Source organism: Staurois parvus, unplaced genomic scaffold, assembly GCF_062004578.1.
Source record: "Staurois parvus isolate SC_StPar_1 unplaced genomic scaffold, SC_StPar_1.0 ptg000259l, whole genome shotgun sequence".
Classification (NCBI taxonomy): Eukaryota; Metazoa; Chordata; class Amphibia; order Anura; family Ranidae; genus Staurois; species Staurois parvus.
Genome location: NW_028318055.1, coordinates 368952 through 390693, shown reverse-complemented (window position 1 = coordinate 390693; position 21742 = coordinate 368952). Strand labels below are relative to the sequence as shown.

At 43.2% G+C, this 21742-nt stretch overlaps 1 protein-coding gene across 1 annotated transcript in view; it reads right to left on the bottom strand.

Annotated features, from left to right (window-relative positions):
- Positions 1-21742, bottom strand: part of EEPD1 (endonuclease/exonuclease/phosphatase family domain containing 1) — a 208967-nt gene that overhangs the window by 101907 nt on the left and 85318 nt on the right. The gene's annotated exons all lie outside the window — the stretch shown is intronic.

Genomic DNA, 21742 nt, shown 5'->3' with positions numbered 1-21742 from the left:
TAACCTGCCCCAGTAACTTTGTGCATCGGTGATAGGCTGAGCTTTATCGCCTAGATGCTGCATACATGGAATATCACTGGAAGGGCAATGTTTATATGTTGGGTACATGCTCCCAGCACAAAGACTAAGTTGCCAAAATCTGCTTATGGTCCTGAGAAAGCATCAGTAGCCGGCAGTAACGCCTTTCAATCATGTGACAGCCAATCACAGTGGTCACATGATCGCCGATCCTTCCAATCCCCTAGGCATAAAGAACTTTTAAAGAGGATGCCAGGATGGGCAGGAAGGGGTTAAAAAATAATCAATGCACATATTTTGCACATTTTTATAAATGTGCATTTTTTTCTGGAGCCTACAGAGCATGTCAGGCCCCTGCAGACTCTCAGCTGTCTGCTGGTACCTCCTACACAGGCACACAGTTACAGGATGGCAGGAAGATCAATGAACTACAAAGGCACTCATGCAGTTCAATGAGAACTACAAGCTGTCTGCCAAAATGTCAGATGGTATTTGTAGTTCATTCAGTCACAAAGCTCTGCGAATGAATGATACGTCCATTTGGGCAGAGCCTTGCATGGCTGCACTCCTTTCAAATTGTAACAGCAGGTGCAGGGAGAGGATCCTCTGTCTGTTGTCACAGCGGGGGATCACATAGGTGTGACCAGGTGCACTTTGGTAACTTTTACACCCTAAATATGAGTGTAACGTTACCAACAGATTTTCTGTTGCTGAAGGGAGAAGAAAGCAACAGGAATGACAAACTGTGCTGAGATAAACACAGAGTAGGGCGGGAGAAAAGAAAAGCAGGAGAGGTGACAGGACAAACTCTGCTGCCAGGGAGACACAAAAGGGTCAAATCTACAAGGATAGTGTTTTATCTTCCTGAATTTCTCTCCTTTCTCCCTCATCCACAGCTTTTGAACTGTGATTTTCAGAACATTTTTTGAGCTTTTTTCTTAGCGTTTTTGCAAGTGTATACAGGCATTTTTAGAAGTGTATTACAGGCATTTTACATGTGTATTAAAGCTTCAGGCTTTTTGTTTTAGCCATCACTAGGGGAGGAGATCAGTTAATATATGCTAAAAAAACAGACTCGAATACAGTGTTTTCAGGCTTTTCCACTGAAGTCTATGGGGCCAAAAATGTAAATTCTGCATGAAAATTCGCTCATGTACTTTTTGGAGGGACAGGCGTTCAGCTACAAGTGATAGCATGCTCAGATGTGAATAAGGGCTAATAAATACAATGGGTGAGCATTTTTGAGCTGTGAGCTACAAGCTACAAAACTCAGGTGTGAATGGGGTAGAATTCAGCAATGTAAAAGCTTCTGTTAACCTTCCTCACTAACTGAGCCAAGACATAAAATCAAGACTAGAAATGTACATATTTAATTGATGAACGTGACATATAGTTTTTGAGAACAAACAGAAGTGGAGAATATCCAATACAGAAGTGACTGCTCTGGGCTTTAACAAAATTGTAGCCTCCAGCAAGAGGAAATAGGAACATTGCTGGAGGCAATTTACAGCACACACAAATTTTGGTAGTATACTTATTTATGTGTAATGTATGTTCTTTTGGTACAAAACATTATTTGTTAGCAAACTGTTATTGGTAATGTTCTGCTTTGAACTGCCATGGCTAGATATACAAAAATCCTTTCTAAACACCATTTTAGCTAAACGGACTTCATACACATTGTGGGGTAACCTCATGAAGTACACATTACAGTATAAACAGCTATACAGATAAAGTGGGACTAAACCCATTGATTGATTTAACAGTTTAGTTTAAAAACCAGTTGCATTCCCAGCATGCCAGGAATTGTAAGGGATTTCCGGTGAAACGAATTGTGAATAGAAATGCACATGCGCATAGAAACGTCCGGAGAAGGATGACCGGTTGTGCACATGCGCGAGGAAATGTGCGATTGCACACACGCACACGCACGGCGAAGATTGGCGCCAGACGGACTATTTAAAGGGTGTCCCAGCCCATGTTGAGTGCTGACTGGTCTTCAGCTCCCCGGTGTTCTGCTTGTTCCTGTGTGATTCCCTTGTTGCTGACCCGGCTTGTTCCTCACCTGACTCTGATTACCCTCCTGCTTGATACTGGTTCCTGACTTCGACTCCGCTCCTGACTTCGGCTCCGCTCCTGACTTTGACTTTGCTTCTGATTCTGTACCTTGCTGTCCGCCTGTTGATGACCCTAACTATTCCATGACATTGCTCCTGTCTCTCCCTCTCGCTTCCTGCCTTGCTCTGGTGCATGCCTGGCGATCTACAAGACCAGCTCTGCGTGTTACCACTGTGTGATCATCAGTCTTCCAAGGTCATCATCTGCAAGAGCTGCAAACACCAACTACTGGTGCTCTTGTTCCCCTGGGTCCTAGACTCCCTCTGTTCCAACTCCAGTGGGGTCACGGCTAGTGACACAAATGAGGACGACCTCGTCATTTCAGTCTCCCATCAGGTACGTGACAGGAATACTGTCACATTTGTTTTTGCTCTCAACCAAACTGTCAAACCATCAAATGACTGGTGTCATAACATGTGCAGCACCATGGCAGTTGCAGATGAAACAGAGACTAATGCAGGCCACACATTGGTCGTATACCAAACAGGGGCGGACTGACCATTTGGAAACTCGGGCACTGCCCGAGGGCCCGGGGTCAGTAGGGGGCCCCATGAGATGCCCCTGGTACCTTTTTCATAGACTTTTTTGAGTTTGAGCAAGGACACAGGGGCCCCATGATCCCCTATTGCCCGGGGGTCCCATGAGTTGTCAGTCCGCCCCTGATACCAAACGAATTTTCTTTATAAAATCGGACATTTACTGCGTTTTGTAATCTGATGGTGCCGCCATTGATGTCGAAATTCGACCAACCAAGCCTTCAATTTCACCTCATGTTGCTACAGAAAAGAATTTTCATGGCCAAGAATTTTCTTTTCTTTCCAGGTCGCAGTTTATGCTCAGTTCTTTTTCAATTATATTTCTTACGTACTTCTCTCATCATTGATCAGAAATTTGTTCATTTTTCAAAAAATTTCTAACATGCCTGATCATTCAAATTCGATGGTCGAACGAAAATCAGCAGTTTCTGTGGCCCACTAATGGTGCGAAATTCAAATGAAAATTCTTAGAAAAGATTTTGGAAAGAAAATTCTTTCGGAATTCGATCCGTGTATGGCTGGCTTAAGATGATATGTTCCTTGGCTGAAAAGGATAGGAGGGTTTCATTCCACTTGAAATCATTTTGAAATTGAGGATTTTAAATAAAAAAAATGCCTTGTTTCTTCTATCAACCAGGTATCTGTCAACTGTCATTTAGCAGGCCAGGTTTTGATGATTTTTGTTTATTGTTCCTATGGGCAAGACACATTTTTACCTTTAGCCCACTTGTCACACATCAGACATTTCATAAAGTATAATCCTTTTTATGAATTTACATAATTCATCTTCCTCACATCATTTTTCACTTTCTTGAAGAATTGTGTGTTATAACACCGCAATTGGTTTCACTTTACACGCGGTAAAGACACACTACTTGAATCCATTGAGAACGAGGGGTTACTGTAGTTCATTCCGTAAAGTCCAAAATCTCTGCTCTAAGCATCTTGTTGATGTCAGATTTCATATCCTGAGCTATTAAAGTTCACAAATAAAGAGAAGTGTAGAGTTACTGTATTAAAGTGCTTTAGCCCTGTTATGTACCCATTAATATACATCCACTGTAATAAGCCAGACAGAGTATGAGGTTCAGCCCGGGGTGCTTCTGGCTTTGCCAATGACCTGGGGTACCTTTATCGTTAGAAGTGGGTATTGCAATATGCAAGGGTGTGTAACACAGATTGCTGGGGTCTGTAATGCACAATGTACAAGGGTCAGGAGTAATGCACAGAGTGCAGGTGTTAGGAATACGTAAATGTGCAGTGTGCAGGGGACAGTGTTGCATAGCACACTGTGTGCAGTGGTCAGGGGTGTGTAATGGGCAGAGTGCAAGGACCAGGAGTGCATAACTCACAGGGTGTAGGGTTTAGGAGTGTGTAATGTGCTATCACAGGGGACAGCGGTGTGTAGTGCACTATCTGCAGGGATGTGTTATGCACAGAGTGCAGGGGTCAGGAGTGTGTAATGGACAGAGTGCAAGGACCAGGAGTGCATAACTCACAGGGTGTAGGGCTTAGGAGTATGTAATGTGCTAGCACAGGGGACAGGGGTGTGTAGTTTACTATCTGCAGGAATGTGTTATGCACAGAGTGCAGGGGTCAGGAGGGCATAACACACAAGATGCAGGGCTTAGGAGTACACCATGTGCTGTGTACAGGGAACAGGACTTTGCAATGCACTATGTGAAGGGGTCAAGGATGTGTAATGCATAGAGTGCAGGGGTTAGGAGTATGTTATGTGCTGGGGACAGGGGTGTGTAGTGCACTATCTGCAGGGATGTGTTATGCACAGAGTGCAGGGGTCAGGAGTGTGTAATGGACAGAGTGCAAGGACCAGGAGTACATAACTCATAGGGTGTAGGGGTTAGGAGTGTGTAATGTGCTAGCACAGGGGACAGGGGTGTGTAGTGTACTATCTGCAGGGATGTGTTATGCACAGAGTGCAGGGGTTAGGAGTATGTTATGTGCTGGGCACAGGGGTGTGTAGTGCACAAAGTTGAGGGGTCTGGAGTGCCTAACACACAGAGTGCAGGGGTCAGCAGTGCCTAACACACAGAGCACAGGGGTCAGCAGTGCCTAACACACAGAGTGCAGGGGTCAGCAGTGCCTAACACACAGAGTGCAGGGGTCAGCAGTGCATAACGCATAGGTCAGGAGTGTGTTATCTTACTTTAATGGTAAGCTAGCCTCTCCTGCCCTCTGCACCAAATTTCACAATGGTGTAATACAGACTCCAGATGTCCCCACTGGCTCCAGCCTGTACAGTGCTAGGAAATGTATATGACAGTTTGTAAAGCAGATGAGCCAAGCATTATTATCTATGGCCATGCCTGGCAGATGCCTGTCCACATTATAGGCTGCCAATACTATCGAGGAAGCAAACACTGTCAAGAACCATGCAGGCTGGGGGTAGTGGGAACATTGGCTGCATCTGCTGGGGGTAGTGGGAACATTGGCTGCATCTGCTGGGGGTAGTGGGAACATTGGCTGCATCTGCTGGGGGTAGTGGGAACATTGGCTGCATCTGCAAGTCTTTGTTACAAGTGGAAAGTGTGACGTGGAGGGAGGAGGATGCCAAATAGCAGATATACATTAACAAAAAAACCCTCAAAAAAACCAAATATTCCCTTAAATTTCAGTTAATTACATATGATCTAAAGTAGGAACACATACAGCTACACAAAGTCAGAATGTTCTATAATGATTAGTACTACAACATTCCAATGGGTTCCTAAAATACATTTCTATAAATATCTTTGATTTCAATGCACAGATGGGCCCTGGGAGTACCACAAAATCAACATCAGGAATAATTATAGGTTTTTATGTCTTACTCAACGCAAAATAAAAGGGATTAAACACCGGCTTGATTAAAGCTATTTGTTATTCATTTTGTAAGAAAATCTGAACGGACATAAAAACGACCACTTTGAAAAATACGTTTTTACTTTACCTAGTGCTTCAGACACTGTGGGGGAAATTTACTAAGAGTGGAAACGGATTTTAAGTTTCTGTGCAGAGGTGCACCAGATTTTGCATGCTCCAGTTTTAGTAAATCCCCCCCATTGTGAACCAGTTGTAAAATGTATGCACATTAGATTATTTCTGGTGTTATAAGAGCTGGAGTGGCGACATTAAACGTTTTCTGTGTGATATCCGACATCATAACATAACTATTATTTCTGATGTCAAACTGTCACAACTTCTTTTTCTTTTCTGCAGACTAGAGGCATCCATCACTGAGCCAATTAGGAAAGTAGAATGCTTTGACTCCATAGCTGGGAATACTTGATGTGATCACATTCACTCATTTATATACGGCACATAACTAAGGTAGTGCATGGCAGGTATAGAGAGTGTATTACCAGCCTAATGGGAAAGTCATCTCTGTGTATCGGCAGTATCAGGAGTAAGTGATATTTAAGAAAAAAAGATATGAGCATTTTTACATTACAAAACGCTATATTTACACTTGTTTTGACTTCAACACACATTAAACCGCCTACCGCTTCAACATGCTTTTTTGATGTGTTTTTGATGCTTCTGTGGTGCTTTTTTTGAATATTTAATGATGTTTGGCAGATGTCCTGTGTGTATGTTGATTTTCTATTTGTTTTAAAGGGGCCCAGTAGAACCCTGGCTCAGTAGTACCCATAGTCAGCAATTCCCCAGCTCCTTAGGACCCCCAGCTCTGTTGATGCCCCACTCAGTAGTAACCTCCTGCTCTGCTGATCCCTCACTCAGTAGTAACCAGCAGCTCTGCTGATCCCTCACTCAGTAGTAACCTCATGCTCTGCTGATCCCTCACTCAGTAGTAACCAGCAGCTCTGCTGATCCCTCACTCAGTAGTAACCAGCAGCTCTGCTGATCCCTCACTCAGTAGTAACCAGCAGCTCTGCTGATCCCTCACTCAGTAGTAACCAGCAGCTCTGCTGATCCCTCACTCAGTAGTAACCTCCTGCTCTGCTGATCCCTCACTCAGTAGTAACCAGCAGCTCTGCTGATCCCTCACTCAGTAGTAACCTCCTGCTCTGCTGATCCCTCACTCAGTAGTAACCTCCTGCTCTGCTGATCCCTCACTCAGTAGTAACCAGCAGCTCTGCTGATCCCTCACTCAGTAGTAACCAGCAGCTCTGCTGATCCCTCACTCAGTAGTAACCTCCTGCTCTGCTGATCTCTCACTCAGTAGTAACCAGCAGCTCTGCTGATCCCTCACTCAGTAGTAACCAGCAGCTCTGCTGATCCCTCACTCAGTAGTAACCAGCAGCTCTGCTGATCCCTCACTCAGTAGTAACCTCCTGCTCTGCTGATCCCTCACTCAGTAGTAACCTCCTGCTCTGCTGATCCCTCACTCAGTAGTAACCAGCAGCTCTGCTGATCCTTTGGTTTGCTAATCATCCTCTCTCTCCAGGCCCCCTCCCTTCAACTATATTGCTCCCATGCTGCATACCACAGGACATTGATAGTTTTTCCTTCTCCAGTTCCCAGCTCTGCTGATCCTCTGCCACTTAGTCCACTCTCTCTGGTCCCCAATTTTCTTCCCCTATAGCGTTCCCATCTTGCACACCATGTTTGCCGTCTGCTAGATGCTCCGCTCTAGTCCGGACCCTGCTGGCCTTCTTTCTGCTACACACCAGATGTGACGTCTGCACCAGACACTCCCAGAATATATACACATGAGCCAAAAGTGACTGCTGATGATGTCTTTTTGGTTCACTTGTTGGTCTCCCAGTGCGTCCTGCGATATCTCATACCTCCAAAACAAAGCGAAACTAAAGTTGAATAAAAGCATCACAAAAGTTGCATGTGCTGTAAGCGAGCTTTGTCATAGACTTCTATGGATGCTTTGAAGCATCGTGAAAGCGACATGGGGTATAATTGTTAAAGCGAAGTAAACGCGTGAACAGGACTGTAAGCTATTTTATTTAAAAATGCGTGTCCAATGCCAAATTTTGAAGCTAATGTAAACAAGCCGTAAAAAATGAATGGGTCTTGACCCAGGGCGGGGCTTGATTGATGTGACGTTATTACGTTTTTGGCTGCCAGCTACTGCGCATGTGCTGAGTAGCCAGGCTCGTTTATGTGATTGCTGTTATGCTGTTGATGCTGGTGTCGGCTGGGACACCTCTTGAGTAAGTGCAATGAGTACCTAATAAAGGAATTGGTTTTTATAATATTGCACCATGAAGTCTTTCTGTTTCTCTCGAGTGCTTGGCATTTCCCCCTATGGATACGTTTGAAGGTGGTCCTTTACCTATTGGAGAAGTGGATTTTCGATTAACTACAAAGTTTTTCATCCTGTTATTTCGATCGATGAGGATCGGTGTGCTGCAGAGTTTCCGTTTCTGAAGATATATTTATGGATGATCTGCCATTATATTATCAAGGTTTTTTGGTGAAATTTTTCATATTCGGACACTTTTTTCTGCACAAAAGTTTTTTGCACCTAAAAGTTTTTTTATATTTATATTTTTTTGTGGTATTGGCATATATTTATATTTTTTTCTGGACTTATGATTTGATGATTTCTTCATATATATTTATACACATTTACTAGCGTAAATTATTTATTTATTGGTACACTTTATATATGGTGATTTTTTTCAGCTGGTACATTATTAGTAAGTTATATAATTTTGACCATAGGCGCTATTATTAATTTTTCTTATGTACTGGCTTAAGCAGGGGGACACGTCTGGCACTGCAGGATCTGAGTCCCTCGCGACGTAGTGTGTTACTGATGGTAGCCTTTGTTACGTTGGTCCCAGCTCTCTGCAGGTCATTCACTAGGTCCCCCCGTGTGGTCCCGGGATTTTTGCTTACCGTTGTTGTGATCATTTTGACCCCACGGGGTGAGATCTTGCGTGGAGCCCCAGATCGAGGGAGATTATCAGTGGTCTTGTATGTCTTCCATTTTCTAATTATTGCTCCCACAGTTGATTTGTTCACATCAAGCTGCTTGCCTATTGCAGATTCAGTCTTCCCAGCCTGGTGCAGGTCTACAATTTTGTTTCTGGTGTCCTTCGACAGCTCTTTGGTCTTCACCATAGTGGAGTTTGGAGTGTGACTGTTTGAGGTTGTGGACAGGTGTCTTTTATACTGATAACAAGTTCAAACAGGTGCCATTGATACAGGTAATGAGTGCAGGACAGAGGAGCCTCTTAAAGAAGAAGGTACAGGTCTGTGAGAGCCAGAAATCTTGCTTGTTTGTAGGTGACCAAATACTTATTTTCCACCATAATTTGCAAATAAATTCTTTCCAGATCAGCCAATGAGATTGTCTGGATTTGTTTTCTCATTTTGTCTCTCATAGTTGAGGTCTCCCTATGATGCCAATTACAGGCCTCTCTCATCTTTGTAAGTGGGAGAACTTGCACAATTGGTGGCAGACTAAATACTTTTTTGCCCCACTGTACCTAGTGCAACAAATAGGTATTGTGGGCAATGTGCGTACCGATAGCTACAATAGATTCCACATGCTCATGGGTAGGTTCATGAAAACCTGTTCTGATAGAAATATGTAAGCTGCACGCTTGACCTTAGCACAATGCTACGTGTCTGGAAGTCTCTGGTTTCACAACCTTCGCAGTCAGCCATATGTTTTCAACAAAGGAAGTGAGAAGAGAGTAAGAACGTCTGATCCAAATAATTGTGCTGAATCCCTCAAAAAGTATTAAAACAGTGTGATAGCCAGGCAACTGTCATTTGCAAAAGGAAGCGTCAGCTATGGCAGCCTGTTTTCTCTCTTAGCACTGGCCCCTTTAAGAGGTCCCTGAGTAGTTTGGCATTAGAATAAGCATCGAGGAGGAATGGACATGATAATAGTGAATTTTATAAATATATAAATACAAGTAATACATAAATTAAAGAGTAGGTTACCTAGTTTGGATTATGACTTTACATACTTTCTGCTATGAATACAAGTCGAAATAAATATGCTAAATGTTCAAAGCTTCCATGGAGAGCAGCAATGGGAAGTGTTTTGTCACGGTTTCCTTCTCGGCTTTGGTTCAGAATATAACAGAATGCCCTGTAGTAACCTTTGTACACAGTTAAATGCTGAACCCTTTTAAAACTGCATGGACAAGTGAAGCAGACATCAGGAGACTGAAGAGGAACAGAGATAATGGGCGAGCACAACAACTCCGCATTGTGTAGTCTGCAGAATTAAAAATAATGCTTCTTTTCAGAAAAATAATATTTGTGGGTTACTAAGGTCCATTCAACTTTATAGATATACTTTTACAATTCAAGAAGTTACTGATAAAGCAAAGTGTTCCACCTAAACGGAGTCACAATTCAGAAGTCTACCGGGTCATCACTTACGTCCTCTTCCCTTTTTCCTTTTAAACAATAGTGGCTTAACAGAGAAAAAACTTTTTTTTTTATTCTGTAAACAACATCTGTACAATGTATTAAAGTAGAACTAAAGGCAAAACTTTCTTTTTTTTGGATTGGATTGGATAGAGCAGGAGTCTCGAGACTCTCTGAGCAAAGGGCCAGTTTACTGTCCTTCAGGTTTTAGGGGGGATGTCAGAGACTCGAGTCAGTGGGAGTAGAAAATGCCATGGCATCAGTGCCCCATCATTGGTTGTAATAGGAGGAAAAGTGACCCATTCTTGATAACAGTGAGAAGAATAGTACCCCATTGATGGTGTCAGTAGGGGGAATGCTGCTCTATCATTGGTGACAGCTGCTGGAATAGTGCCCCAAGGGCTAGATAAAGGCAAACAAAGGGCCACATCTTACCCCTGGGACTCAGTTTGGAAACCACTGGGATAGAGTAAGGGAATCCTGGTCAGTTTGCCATTGGTGTCCCATTGAGATGATTTCTCTTAATTTCCTGTCCCATTGCCAAAAGAGGAAGTGAAAGAAAATCCCTTCAAAAAGTGAGAAGAATAGTAACCGATTGATGATGTCAGTAGGGGGAATGCTGGTGACAGTTGCTGGAATAGTGCCCCAAGGGCCAGATAAAGGCAAGCAAAGGGCCATATCTTACCTCTGGGTCTCAGTTTGGAAACCACTAGGATAGAGTAAGGGAATCCTGGTCAGTTTATTTGTTTGCCATTGGTGTCCCATTGAGAAGATTTCTCTTCACTTCCTGTCTCATTGCTTAAAAAAAAAAAAAAAGAGGCAAATCCCTGATTGTCAACAGGGTCACCATTGGAAGATTCCTGTTCTGGTGACAATTCAAAATGTGGGATTTTCTTTCACTTTCGGTTATAATGATCACCAGGACAAATGTAAAGGGTGATTATCCCAACAGGGACATAAGACAGCAGTTAATACCTGACTGGTGTTCTAAACCTTCTATCCCCCAAAAAAATGTTTGCCTTTAGTTATATTTTAGAGCAGAACTCCAGACCGGAGCAAAAAATACCCTTGCAGTGCCCTCCCTCCCCCTACAAGGGTTAAGTGCTTGTTATTCCTCTGGATATCAGAATAGAGAGAAATTACAATCATCAGGGGGCTAATCAAAGAAATACTGAACAGATTCCGCCATCCACACAAGTGTAGTGGATGGCCGAATCCTACCTGCTGTTATTGTATTCTGACAACAGGACTCCTCCGCTATCAGAATGCACTCATCAGCACACCTCTGTGCATAAGAAGCTGATCATTAAAATGGTCATAGATGTATCAAAATATAGCCGGACGCTGCAGAACAGATCAAATTTTGATCCGTCTATGGACAGCTTTATTCCTTGTTTCATCTGTGCAACTGGGTCATTGCAGCCTCCACTCATGGCCATCCTCACGTTAGCCCTCTCCACATACAATGCAGGGTAATAGCCCTACATCGTACATGACTATGCAAAGAGATGGGCCACAGGCCGGAGCTACCTAGTGATTGTGCTATTCAGGCCTATGTTATTATTATTATACAGTATTTATAAAGCGTTGATAGTTGGCTCAGCGCTGTACATTACAGAGGGGGACAGAACATGTGACAGAACAATAACAATACAATGCAAAACATGGGGGGATAGAGGGCCCTGCTCCTTGGAGCTTACAATCTAGGAGGGAGGGGATGGTGGCACAGGAGGAGATAGCTGTGGGGGATGGAGTGGTAGGAAGAGTGGAGGAGGTCGGCAAGTTAGCAGGGGGTGGGGTAGGCTTCCCTGAAGAGGTGGGTTTTCAGGGTGCGCCTAAAGGAGAGGAGAGTAGGTGATAATCTGATGGGTTGGGGCAGGGAGTTCCAGAGGCATCGGAGGAGGAGACCAGGGAACTAGAGAGAAGGAAGTCTTGTGAGGAGCAGAGTGTGCGTGTTGGGCGGTACTCGGATATTTGGTCAGTGATGTAGTTCGGGGCAGTATGGTGGACGGCTTTGTACGTCAGTGTTAGGATTTTGAATTTGATCCGTTGCGCAATCGGAAGCCAGTGGAGGGATTGGCAGAGAGGGGTGGAGGACACTGAATGGAGGCCAGTGGAGGGATTGGCAGAGAGGGGTGGCGGACACTGAGTGGAGGCCAGTGGAGGGATTGGCAGAGAGGGGTGGTGGACACTGAGTGGAGGCCAGTGGAGGGATTGGCAGAGAGGGGTGGAGGACACTGAGTGGAGGCCAGTGGAGGGATTGGCAGAGGGGGGTGGAGGACACTGAATGGAGGCCAGTGGAGGGATTGGCAGAGGGGGGTGGCGGAGATGGAGCAGTTGGAAAGGTGAATGAGTCTGGCAGCCGTATTCAGGATGGACTGAAGCGGGGATAGCCAGCGGCGAGGCAGGCCAGTGAGGAGGGAGTTGCAGTAGTCGAGTCGTGATATGATGAGGGAGTGGATGAGCTGTTTAGTGGTTTCTGGGGTTAGGAACGTGCGGATTTTGGCGATGTTGCGGAGGTGGAGTCTGCATGAGCTTGTTAAAGATTGGACTTGGGGCTGGAAGGATAGGTTGAAGTCCAGAATGACACCAAGTACTCTGGCCTGCGGGGCGGGTTTGATATTGGCATTGTTGGATGTGATGGAGAAGTCAATGGGGGGTGGTGTCAGGTTTGGAGAGGTTCAGTTTAAGGAAGTGGAGCGACATCCAGTCTGATATGTCGCTCAGTAGGTGTGTGATTCGGGCGGAGACTGAGGGGGTGAGGTGGGGAGGTTGAGAGATAGATTTGTGTGTTGTCGGCATAGAGGTGGTAGTTGAAGCCGTGAGAGTGTTATCACTCCGCCATATGTTTCCCTGCTGGAGACTATGGGCTGCACTGCTGGCACACATTGACCATGAATGGTCCAACATTGTCACTGTCAGGATGCCACTCCTGAGTAATGATGTGCAGCCAACACTGGAGTGTGCATGCAGACAAGTGGTGACTGAGAAAGACTACAGAAGCATAATTGAGATCGGAATAAAAACCAAAAAATGTGAAATCAAACTTTTTGTGACAAAAAAAAAAAAAACAATTGTTGTGGGACATTTAGGCTCCGTTTACACCAATGCGTCTTTTAGTACTTTTTGCAGCGTTTTTGCTACAATAGAGTTCAATGTAGAAGCTGCTGAAATGCATGGTGGTGCATTTTTTTCACGTTTTTATTCTGCCCAGCAACAAAAAAATTCCATTTTAACAAAAAAAAAAAGCTGAACAAAACGTGGTAAAAACGCATCAAAAAAGTAATGTAGAAAAACACAAAAATTGAAAACAGCACTGGAGAAAGCATCAAACGCAAAATCCATATATGTGAACCAAGCCTTAAGCTCCATGCACACGGGGCGTTTTAATAGAGTTGGTAATGTTAGCTGTGTAAAGTCACATTAAAAAAGTGAGTTTTTTCAACATTTTTTATAATTTTGTGCGTTAGCGTTTAGCGGCATTTTGCTGCTTTCTTTGCGTTTTTTTTTTACCAAATAATATTTTTTTTGCTCAAAAAACTTCCAAGAACACCGGTTTGCCACGGTTTACCGCATTTTTACAGCTAAAAAAACTCTAGAAACCCACTAGTTCTGGTGTTTATTTCCTTCCAAAAAATGCTGATTACAGTCTATGTGTGTATGGACACATAGGATAACATGCTGGGGAGTTTACTGGCTGTAGAAAAAAAAACGCCAAAGCCAAAAACAGCCGCTGTAAAAACGTCCCGTGTACATGAGGACTTAGGTTCAATTTATAGGTTATAGAGCAGCTATTGCTGTTTGCTTTCTGTTAGATATATGTGTTAGCTAAAGCCTGTGTTTCACAAACAAGTCCATTTTTACTAAAAAAAATATATATATATATATTTATATGTATACACACACACACTTGTTTTAACATTTTTGATACAAATTAAACAAATCCCCCTACATAAGTTGTACATAATTATCTACTGCCGTCTCTTCTTTACAACCTTCTAGAACACACAGATGAAAGGTTTTTTTCACAGCAGCAGAAAGCACACACACTGCACAGTTAGAGCACAGAGATCAATGTGCTCTTAAAGCTAATTGGAGGAAAGTGACATACCCCCCTCTTCACAAGCTCAGAGAAACATAAAGCTGAGGGTATAAGTCTGTTTGTTGGAGGAGGGCAAACCATTTTCCAGAAGGATGAGGTGTTGAATTAATCCTATAGCAGTAAGTCCTGCAGATTGCCAAGAGAGAAGCGATCAGAGAGGAACCAGACTCAGTACTTTGAGGCTAGTACACACTATAGTGAGATGTACTTTGTTAATTTTTCATGTTTCAGGTTTACAACTTGTTCATATGACATTTTAATATTGTTGATAATCTTTGTTGTAATGTTCCTGGGTCTTCACCCAGGAACATTACAACATATGTAATGTTCCTGTACAACATGTAATGTTCCTGGGTCTTCACCCAGGAACACTCACAAAGCTTGATTTTTTTTTTAACAATATGGAAAATGTAACATGGTTTGCTGGGAAATGCATTGGTGAGTAGAAATAAATCACGGTGGACAGAAGCAGGGTCAAGAAATCCGGCTGTTGGAGTACCCAAGGATACATACAGTATATGGTCAAAGTAATGACTGAACTCTTTTGAAAATGCTGGTTATTTGGTGGTCATGCTGAGCCCATTTTGGATTTGGCCTGAAACAAGTATGTAGTTCGGAGTCAGATTTCACTCGATGCTTGTCAAAGTGTCTAATACTTTAACAAGCGTTTAGGTGCGTTTACAACTGTCAAGAGATTGGGTGTTAATTCATTTTATTGGCCAAAATAATAATTTATTCTGGCCATTGAAATGAAGTAACGCTCAAGTGCTAAACGTGCCTAGCGTTAACAAGTGTTTAGGTGCGTTTAGACGCGCCAAGCATTTTTTCTGCCAAAACAATAATGCTCTCGGACGCACTGGCCCTGGGTTTTTTTTCCTGCTGGTAAACACTACTACTACTAAAATCTTCGAAAAGTCTATGTGTGCACAGACACATAGGATAACATGGAGGGCTGTTTGGAAGCAGTAAAAAAAAAACAAAAAACAAACAAAAACAAAAAACACCTGACGCCCCTAAAAGTGGCTGCAACAAGGTCTTAACCCCCCTGGCGGTATTCCCGAGTGTAGCTCGGGGTAAAATTTGATTACCAAGAGCGGTAACCCCCCCCGAGCTACACTCGGGCTTACCATGCAGCGTTGCTCAGGGAGTCCCTGCAGCACTTACCTTGTCCTTCGCTCCCGCGATGTGTCCCCTGCAGCGCCCCCGGCCATCTCCTCCAGCCGATGCCGGAATCCGGCTTCCGTGTTCCGGTTCCTCTGACGTCGGGACGTACGGGCGCTGGAACCGGCGGGAAATTTGAAAATTGTAAAAAATGTAATTTTTTTTAAAATGATTATTACATAGTATAACATTGCTGTTTCAATGCATTTCACATACATTGTGTCCCGAGTGCTTTGTCCGGCGCCCTGCCTGCATTTTGTCTGTTCTTTCTGCCTGGAGAAACGTCCATGGCGTCCAAAAAGCGTCCCTTTAGGTCAGACGCGGTTTTAGAACGGCTAGAGAACAGCGATAGTAAATCAGAACCACTTGCAGAATTAAGTGATAATGATTGGTGGGGGAAATTCCTCATCAGACACTGAAAACGATTCTGCGACTGAGCTCAGCGATGGGCCAACTTGGCGCTCTATTTCACATTTCAGTGTTTTTGGTTTGATTATATTATTGAATTACATTTATTATTATTTTTATATTATTTTTATGATTATTTATTAAATTATAATTTATGATTTTGTGTTTCAAATTTTATCCTCCCCGGGATGTTTACTAGACTCTTGTTCGGACAGATTTCAGTGAGTTATTCCTAAAAATTACAGCCTACAATAAAAAAACTACATATTTCCATGCAAAAAAATGTACCGCTTTCAGCACCAAAAATCGGAAAGAATCATACCGCCAGGGAGGTTAATCTACATGCGTCTTCTGAATCGGTGGCTCCAAATGCACTGCCTGCATGTTTCTCCCAGTACAGGGCTCCTTTAACAGTTTAACCTTTTAGCAATACATCATTAAAAAGGAGAGCGGAGAGGAGCAGTTGCCAGGTTCTCATGCTGTAATTTGTTTTTGCAAACTAATTGTTTACTGCAGCAACAGATCACTGGGGGAACACAATGTAATCATTTCATCATTGACACATGGGTCCCCGTGGAGCTAAAGAATAATATCCACAGGCATTTGTACCCAAGGAAGGCAAGGTATTATTATGCATACTGATACATTGCTTTTATAATGACAACAATGCAAGTTATACTGAAGTGCACACAATGGTCAGTGTAAGGTGAGTGGCCCTGCAGACATTAAATATAACTAAATAATCAAAGGCATCTGACCTTAGGAAACACAATCAGTTAGCCTTTTTTTTGCTTGATAGTGGTTTTGAGGTCAAAAATCAAAAAATATAAACATAACCTTAAATAGAGCACAGAAAATACAGATGTTGCAATTTTAAACAATCCTTCTGTCCGCCACTATTTTAAGTAGATTCTACAAACATTTTTAAAGTACGCCTGAAAATGTCCAATGTCTCTATGCTTCATGCCACGACTGATGTTCCATTGTGGGTACTCTTGGAATTACCCAACTGTGCTCCACTTTCCTTAACTACATTGCTTTGGCTCCCGCCTAAGTTGCGCCCACCGGATTTGAACCCTATCATGCTTCACAGTTTACGAACGTGGGATTCTGTTAAATATTTGATATCATCGTTTCTACCTCTTTTGCCGATTACGCATAATCCTTTATTTCTACCAGGCCTAGAACATCCCCCTTCCTTCTCTTGGTGGACCTCCCATGGCTTTGTTATGGTACATGGTTTTCTGAGCGCTCATATGTTTCCATCATGGGAGTCTCTTCGAGAATCAAGGGAGATCCCGCCACGGGAATATTATCGGTATTTGCAATTGCGCCACTGGGTCCTATCCCTCCGTCGTACCGCAAAACACCCTTTGAACACGTCCGTCAGCATTCCAGGGTCCCCTGGTCTCATTTCTGTAATTTATGCCTCTCTTAACAGTAGGTCCTCCTCACCACCCCTATCTTATGTCTCTCAATGGGAGTGAGATCTGGGTTTCTCAATTGCAGCGGAGGATTGGCGTAGGGCCTGGGGGATGGTGGTGAAATGTTCATTCAATACAGTCAATCTTGAGGCAGCCTACAAAGTTCTCCTGCGGTGGTACTGGGTCCCGGCTCGGACTGCTCACTTTAATCCGACTGGCAGAGATAGGTGTTTTCCGGAACTGTGGTCTACGTGGGGACTTCTTGCACATTTGGTGGTCGTGCCCACGATTGATAGGCTTTTGGTCCAAGGTTTTTGGTTTACTGCAAACGCTATTTCAGATTATGGTCCGTAGGGATTCAAGGGTGGCCCTCCTGCAATGCCCAATTTTGGCTCTGTCTAGGTTTCAGCAGAAATTGGCATCCTACCTATTTATTTCGGCCAAACGTGCTATAGCTCAAGCTTAGAGAACCCCTTCGGTTGTCTTCCAGGGGGTGAAGACCCGGCTGGATGCTATGTTGATCAATGAACAGATGTCTAGCGTTCTTCATGATTTTCATCCGAGATTCCTTAAGGTTTGGGAACCTTGGATAAGTTATTCCTTGCCATCCCTGCCTCCTACTAGTTATGGCCTCTTATAGTCGTTGCCTGTGCTAGCCCCTGATCCGTGATCCTTCTAGTTTTCCTTTCCTCCATGTTTTCTTTCTGATTCTTTTATTTTCTTTCTATGTTTTTATATTTTCTTTTTCCTTCCTTCTAACTTTTTTTTTTCTTCTTTCCTCTTCTTTTTCCAGTAATATGATGAATTGCTGCTGCTATTATTTGGTTCAGTTTTTTGCTGTCCATCCTTGATGTCATTGGACATTCCGTTATTTGGCTAATACAAGTCAGCAGGATGTATTTGTTTATGTGTTATTGTTCTGCTCTGCCCCTGTGTGGGCGTATCTTGAGCTGCTTGTATTCTTAAAACAAAACTTACTTAATAAAAATATTGAAACAGAAAAAAAAAAAGTTTTTACTTTCTTTTCTGCTGGTCCTCCACCACTGTAGAGAAATTGAAACGACCAGCAGAAAATGTGTGAAACTTCAGCTCATAGGATACGAAGTTGCACTGTCAGGCATTGTGTGCCCCCTTCCTGACCAGACGTTTGGGGAGTCACTGTGACAGGGACACATAGTGGGGAACATTTCCGTAAGACAGGTTAAAGTAAAATACATTAATTATTGAGCACCGTAAATGGATATAACAAATGGATTTAGAGAAATTTACTTTTTTAATGGATGGTTTAATACTACTTTACGGTAATAATAACAACTCAAAATATGTGCTTACTGAAAATACTTTCCCTTTGAAAGCATATTTTAATGACCTTTTTTTCGCTCTTACAAAGCAGATCTAAATTGATGATACTGTTTTGAATTGAAGTGCCAATACTTATGTCTTCTAATTGCTGACTAAGCCAAGCCAATTTGATTTTTATAGGACCAACAGAAAAGCACATACAAGTCGCTTCATGAAATGCAAAGTGACATTATCTTACATTACAAAGGCAAAACTGCCATCCTAAAGTATATTTGAGTACTTCTACTTAAAGCGGAGTTCTACCCAAAAGTGGAAGCTCTGCTTATCTGCCTCTTTCCCCCGTCAGCTGTCACATATGGCACCTTTTGGAGGGGAGTGGGTACCTGGTTTTGACAGGTACCCGCTCCAACTTCTGGCTCAGTTCGCTGCCGTGAACTGAGCCGGAGGTTCGGCCCCCACTCCTTCCCCCCGCAGCCCTTTAGGACACTTCACAGGTCCCAGAAGACTGCGGCCCATTCACAAAGCAAAGCGCACTTCGCACATGGCCAGTAGGAGACCGGATGTGAAGGCTTCACTGCCGGTTTCCCTTAGCCAAGATGGGGGCGCCAGCACCCAATAGCCGATTGAAGAATCGGCACAGGGTGGGGACACCACTGGATCCCTGGACATGTAAGTGCCCTAATATTAAAAGTCAGCAGCTGCAGTATTTGTAGCTGCTGACTTTTGATTTTTTTTTTGGAGGGGGGGGGGGGCGAAACTCCGCTTTAGGTGTAGGCTATGTAATTCATTTATGCCTTTTTGTTAAATCTATCCACATAAAATCTATATTCCAACCATTTACCAAATAGCTGAATTTTTTTTTTCTCTAATTATGATGACAAATAAAGGAAAATACAACTCTGGTATACCATACTAGCCTCTGCATAGGCAACAATGTACTGATCCTAGGCAACAATGTACTGATCCTAGGCATACAGTATATGATTGAATTTATGCTTTTGTCACTGTCACTTAAGCTGGCCGTAGATGATCCAGGTTCATCAGGGACCTGCCAAAATTAGATCCATTTATGACCATTCCCACTAAAAAGAAGCCAATCTAAGGATCAACTTCTCGTGAATGGAAATGTTAGAGAATTTTCTCTCAATCAATGCTTGCAGACAATTGGCTGTAAGGGATGATCACTGTATTCTTGCAATAGACGGGTCCTGCTGTCAAAATGCAATAGCACAGTGAGGAAGATTTCTTTATCCACCTCACTTGGAAGGATGGGGGAATCTGTTCAGTTCCTTTTGAGCAGCCAGCAGGCTGAAAAAAAAACCTTCCATTTATTGCCAGCTTAAGGGATGAAGAGGTGAAACTCCAGATTGTTATATTTACAACTAAAGAATTCTATAAGGCTTTGTTCACAGGGGCGGGCAGCTTCCAGCAAGAATCATTAGGTGTTTGCTGGTGGTTATAAATGCTGCCTGCACAAACAGCAGCAGCTATCAGAAGCGGTTGTCAAATTTGTACTCTGTACAAATCAATGGTGGGTGCCACTTCTGTTCATATGTAACTGCCCATCTGAGCGCAACAAACTGCTGTAGGCCGCTGTAGGTTTCCTCTGGACTAATAGGTGACTGTAGGCTTCTTTTGGGCTAACTGGTTGGCCGTAGGCTTCCTTTGGGCTAACTGGTTGGCCGTAGGCTTCCTTTGGGCTAACTGGTTGGCTGTAGGCTTCCTTTGGGCTAACTGGTTGGCCGTAGGCTTTCTTTGGGCTAATAGGTGACTGTAGGCTTCTTTTGGGCTAACTGGTTGGCCGTAGGCTTCCTTTGGGCTAATAGGTGACTGTAGGCTTCTTTTGGGCTAACTGGTTGGCCGTAGGCTTCCTTTGGGCTAATAGGTGACTGTAGGCTTCTTTTGGGCTAACTGGTTGGCCGTAGGCTTCCTTTGGGCTAACTGGTTGGCCGTAGGCTTCCTTTGGGCTAACTGGTTGACCGTAGGCTTCCTTTGGGCTAACTGGTTGGCTGTAGGCTTTCTTTGGGCTAACTGGTTGTCTGTAGGCTTCCTTTTGGCTAACTGGTTGGCTGTAGGTTTCCTTTGGGCTAACTGGTTGGCCGTAGGCTTTCTTTGGGCTAACTGGTTGGCCGTAGGCTTCCTTTGGGCTAACTGGTTGGCCGTAGGCTTCCTTTGGGCTAACTGGTTGGCTGTAGGCTTCCTTTGGGCTAACTGGTTTGGCCGTAGGCTTCCTTTGGGCTAACTGGTTTGGCCGTAGGCTTCCTCTGGGCTAACTGGGTGGTTCTTCCAGGCAAGATACTAAAGTGCACTTACGCACGTCTATTCATATTGCCTGACAAAGTGTATTGACACAAAATCTATCAGGATTTGTCTTCTGCTCATGACTGTAATAAAAAAATTTCTAAGACCAACATTTTATACATAAATCTAAAGTTGTCCATTTTGCAAGTGGGATATTAAAGTAAGAGCAAATATTGTGATTTGCTGGTTGACTTTTTCCAGTGCTTATCTGTACAGAGCCTAAAAGGCTTTTTTATATTATCACATCTTGGATCCATAATACCGATTGTAACACTTCTATAGGTAAATGAAAAAAATGGGTGTTTTTGAAGATGGGGTTAAAGTACAATACTGACCATTTTGCTTGTACATGCAAGATTGAAGGGAGTTATTAATCATCATTGTGTTTTCCAATCTATTGACTGAGCACTTGGTTATATTCAAACAAATATATGAATCATACAAGGTAGTTGTTGATCACATTGTCTTGATGTCTGGATACATAAGTCTGAGCTGGTTTTTCTGGTTTCACATCTGTGATTCTAAAGCTGTATCGGCTTTATTACTCACAAATTAAAATCCAGACGAACAAATCTTCATATTTTTGTTATATGACAATGAATTGCCTTTCTTTAAATGACAATAGCAAAGCGATCCAATTTCTAGGTCACAAAGAAAACTCCACTGCACATGTGCTTATGGTCATCGTATTGTATTACTTTATTCCTTCCCAATTGCTCATTGTATATCCAAATTGTGAAACAAGACACGTTAGTACTAAACGATGAATGCATTTAGCACCTTGCCAAAGCAAGCTCCTGATAAGCCATAGTCAGCCTGTTAGCAGCTGCAGATCACAAAACAAATATGGTTCCTGCCTGTTGAACCCCATGATTGGCCACAAAAGTACAAGCTCTGTTAAGCAACCCAACGACTATCCTGGGGTTGCCATACATAGCAATTTAAAAGCCGTAGCATTGCTTTGCAGAGGGTTTCAATCAATGAAAACAATGCTATTATATGTTGGACAACCTCTTTGTGACCAATAGTGGACGGTTTTCTTATCAGTGAAGAAAAAGCTT